This window comes from Triticum aestivum, chromosome 4B (assembly GCF_018294505.1).
Source record: "Triticum aestivum cultivar Chinese Spring chromosome 4B, IWGSC CS RefSeq v2.1, whole genome shotgun sequence".
Taxonomy (NCBI): domain Eukaryota; kingdom Viridiplantae; phylum Streptophyta; class Magnoliopsida; order Poales; family Poaceae; genus Triticum; species Triticum aestivum.
Window position 1 is genome coordinate 632,138,335 of NC_057804.1, and position 4,817 is coordinate 632,143,151.

Genomic DNA, 4,817 nt, shown 5'->3' on the forward strand with positions numbered 1-4,817 from the left:
CGACACATTTAGTGTCGGCAAAGACCTTTCCCGATAGAAAGGAGCTGACGCCTATAGTCCCGCCGGGAAAGATCTTTGCCGACAGATAAATCTAGGCCGACAGACAGTATGACGCCATTTGTGATATCTACACCGATAGACATTTCTACACCGACAGACAACTCTATGCCGGCAGATCATCTGTTAGTGTGCTTTGCCGACAAATTGTGCGACGTGCATTTCTACGCTGACAGTTTGTCTATCAATGCGCTATGCCGATAGTTTGTGTGACGTCAGATACTTCTACCGACACATTTGTTGCCAGTGTTCTACATTTCAGCACAAATGCAAATGCACAATATTTTGAATGCAATTACATTCATAATATTAAACTCATGTTCAATATGCAATACATACAAACAATTGCACTCTTCTATTCATCACAAGATATCATTGGCCAATGTGTTCATTCAATATATATAGAAGATTCATTAGTTTTCTTCACTCAAGTTAGCTACAACCATTACGGAAATGCACAAGTCACATATACTAGAGAGGCATGTTACAAACATAATGGCCAAAATTCATAAGAGACCAAGTGCTTGTTCACTGGACTGCTACTGCTACAGAATATTATGGAAGACCAACTCTTCAATTGCCAAACCAAATCAACTTCTGTATGAACAAAATGTGTCATCCGTGTTCTCAACAAAAGCAATCACGAGAACATCTTCAATCAGCCAGTGGACTTGCTACTTTCTACCATTTGTCCCTACAAAAGAACTCATATGTTTCAGCAATCTTTGAAATAATACAATGTATTCAAATTTATGAGTTGCCTTCGAGTCCAAAGGTCTAAGAAACAAGCATTATTACATATACATGTACCAGCAGTCATATATGTAATAGTGTACTTGGTGAAAACAAGTCAATTTAAAGGACATCGCTTGTGTTGCGGTTCATGCATGCTATGAAACATTTTGTGGTATACAATAGGGATTCGCATATGTTGTTTTTTGCTATGGTTAAAATCCTAAAACTAAACAGATGCTGCAAAAGGCTACAACACCTATGTTTACCTAAAAAATGCTTCAGGTGTAATCCTAATATGTGGACTGAACTAAATATGCTTCGTAGAAAAATAATGGTCAAGTATTTGTTTTTTGTGGCTGATCTTTGAAAGAGAGCAAGTTTCAGTTTAGCTACTAGGAATTGCACACTGACGGACAATTGTTCCACTGACCGTATTTGAACAAATATGCAAGCAAACATTCAGTTTAGCTTGCGTACTAAATCACACATTTAGCCTGCGTACTATTTGCATGACAATGGCGGTTGCGTTGCACACATACAAATGTAGAAACCAAACATTCTATGCTCTGCTATAGCCCAGATTTAGTATCACCTTATCTTGCCCTTAATTCTTATCTATTTCCGATAGAAACTAGATACTCTAGTAGCCTCATGCATCATCCATTTATAATGACACTACAAACTGCACTACATGTGTTTAGTTATGATGCATGAAACCTGACAACAAAATTGCAAAGATTGCCCAAAAGAAGAATAATATTGTTTAGCTCAAACTATGGACCCTTTTCCCCATTCTGAACCTATGTCTTCCTACCCAAGCATCAAGCGAAACATGGCAATGTCAACTCATGGCAAAAAGTAAGAATAATACCTAGTGTTTCCAAATTTCCGATTCCTTGAGAAAATAGAACTTGATGCATCTCTCCTATTTATCATTGCATTTTTTCTGTGTGCCCTAGTAGAGTAGAAACTTGTTCATCTTCTCGATGAAATTGAATTTCCATTGCAAGTGTTGTTGGTGGTTCAGCTGCTTCTTCAGGTTGTTTCTGCAAAAAAATAGAGCAAATGAGGCACCTAATTTATTTCTACAATGAAGTCAGTGCAATCTATACTTGTCATCGATTAATATGCAGTCACATGCATGGCTGTACTAAAGAAAAACACATGATGTGTATGTGTGACTAACAATTAGTGTCTCCGCTTGTGCGGTAGGAACTCCAATTTTACGTGTATGTGCTATGACAATATTTCATCTCTCTGCATGTCATAGCCAAGTTCTTCAGCCTGCAACAATTTTTTCCCTAATAATTAGAAAACCAACTAATCGGATGCATAACTTTCAAAAAGAGGTGCTTGATTTTACCAATTCATGCCTGCTATGAGCATAACTCTTGATGCCAGCTACACTTAGCAATGACAACTCCGAATAAACTTACTTCTTGGCTCGCTGGGACGAGCCGCCTACTTCCCCAGGGGGCCTCATGTTTTCTCCCAATGCTAAATATTTTCTTTTTATTTCAACAAGAGCTCACAACTTCCTTTTGTTTTCTGCAATACTTCCACCTCTTGTTCCTTCCATCTTTTCTCCTGCAAGTGGCACATATCAGACCATGATGCTTAATAAAAAATAGTGCAAAATATGCATACTGAGTAAATTATGTGATGAGTTAAATACATGGCAACAACTTTTATCGAGAAGCAGCAGGTTAAAACTGCACTATCCACCAAGCAACTTCGTGTGAATTAGTAGTATAATTAAGAAACATAGTTATGAAAATATAGATAGGAGAAGTGGGCATTCATTACGAATATACATACTAAATAGACAAAAACATAAATAGTAGGGCGCCAAGGAAGAACAAACTGAGACTAGAGAAATACAATTTTCCATTACCCCTTTCATCCCTACAATTTCGTGACTATGATTTCTGAAGTTTACGGAGATCTCCACTTGAGCAGACTAAAACAGAAGTTAAAATAAGATATGCCACAAATAGACTTGAGCAGAGAGTAAATGGAGGCTATGTTAGCAGATTCAGAAGGTTTCTTGATTTAGTAAACATTAAACTTGTGATCCGTGAGACAACAAACAAGTAGAAATAATGAGCACCTAGATTAGAAGTCTACTGGTTAGGAGTGAAAGAACAAGAAGATATCCAGTACAAGAAAAAGGAAATTCAGAGACATGAGAAATATGTTTGAGCTCCTTCTAGAACTGCACAGATATGGAGGTAGTGGTTCAGAAGTGTGCTCATCTCCTCCTCCTCATTCTTCCTCTATGCCTTGAGCTCATTCTGGAGCTGGTTTGCATCAACCTTTTGTAATCCTGCGGCACAAGAGTTGAATCCATTGATTGGTACATAGATAGATAAAAACACGTGACTGAAATTCTGAAACTGAAGCAACATCGATACAAGTAGCGCAGAAAAAGAAAAAACATTAAATTGGTGTATCATTAATTACTTTATTGTGCAAATTAATTGTCACAGTTTGGAGCTTTTACGGAAATGCATGTCCTATTTTGGAGCTAGCACTTAGGAAATAACATGTCCAAATTATCAAAAGTGAAATATGTTTGATATGAACTCTGAAGCAATAACAACAATCTTCGACAAGTCAAGGAATAAACTAGCAGATGGTTTACAATATAATCCATTGCCAAGCTATATAACACCCCCCGTAAATTTGGGCTGCATGTATAACAAAAGGAAAGGCAAGTAGGTCAACATACATCGGAAGCAACTAATGGCCACCACACCCCATAATCTCTCTCTTCATTTTTTATTCTCTAAAATAAATAAATAATGATTGTGAAATCTGAGGCACAACCGAAGGAAAAGCAAATTCGCATAATCATTTAAAACTTCCCATACACTACATACATAGTCCAACTTTTAGTGTTAATATTGACCTTATAACATGTTCTGTACAAAGATGCAAACTGAAATACTAATTTCACAATTTTCCACCAGCACTTTTGGAATGTGAGTTACTAATTAGCGACAAGCACAATGGCCTTCTAGGAAACTAAATGTACATACTACATCGGGTAAATTTTCCAAATACAGGTGGCCAACATAATCTATTCAGTCTGAAACTTAAGGTGCTGCAAAGGATTGTGCTTCATTAGTTCAAGAGAAGGACATTTGGATTGCTGGACCTCTCCTTTTTTCATCCCTGAAGAAATAATTACTGTTGTGCAGTAAGCAAATTCAGGCCGTAGGAAGGAGACGGACAGAAGGGGAGAGAAGAAAAATGCTTACATTTGTCCATGGCGTCGGAGTAGCTGCGTCCCCGAAAGGGAAGAAGCAAGCACATAGAGCACCTGCGTGCGGGTTTGAGGAAACCACATCAGGAAGGGGAGCGGCCAAAACAAAACTAACCAACAGCCCGGGGGAGAGAGGGGCGGGGAGGAGAACTTCCATGGCGGCTGCCGGTGCGTGGTTGTGGAGATGGAGCCCGAGGTGGATCTGGCACTGGGAGCAGAGGAGCTCGACGTCGGACAGCGCTGGCCGATCTACGTGCGCCAGGGCCGCCGCCTGACCTGCTTCGGTCACGGTGGATCTCCTGCTTTGGGAGGCGCCGTCGATGGTGGGAGAGGCGGCAGCGCGAGCAAATCGGACGTCAAGTCAGGGGCTGGCGGCAGCAGGTCACCTAGGTTTAGGTTTAGGTGGGAGAGTGTGTGGCGTGGGAGGAAGAGAAAGAGTTTTTTTAGTTGAAGATGGGTGGGCCGGGCGGAGAAAGAGATAAGATGGGCACTTGTCCCGCGTGGCTCGGTCCAAACATACGCCGACACTTTTTCTATCGCCAAGCAACAGCGACGGATAATCTAACAGCAAAAAATGCATACGCCGACACATTGTATGTCCGCACACCTTTAAGCACTAACGACACATAGAACATCGTCACTCTACAGCAACTCTCACAATCGATGTGTCGTTATTGTTTTCGATAGACAATGTGTCGCTAATGTACACTTATGCCAACAGATGCATGTCGTCATTGTAGTGTCGTGGTGTAGTGCA

The 4,817-nt window shown here is 40.1% G+C and overlaps 1 long non-coding RNA gene across 2 annotated transcripts; it reads right to left on the reverse strand.

Moving 5' to 3' along the window:
• Positions 1–457: 457 nt before the first annotated feature.
• LOC123093712 (uncharacterized) lies at positions 458–4,518 on the reverse strand. Of its 2 annotated transcripts, XR_006445514.1 has the most exons (6): positions 4,056–4,518; positions 2,978–3,118; positions 2,156–2,379; positions 1,979–2,076; positions 1,664–1,838; positions 458–751 (listed from the first exon to the last, which is right to left on the reverse strand). It is a non-coding gene; the product is annotated as an uncharacterized lncRNA (long non-coding RNA). The 2 variants fall into 2 exon arrangements; XR_006445513.1 differs by having other exon boundaries at positions 2,156–3,118.
• Positions 4,519–4,817: the final 299 nt, after the last annotated feature.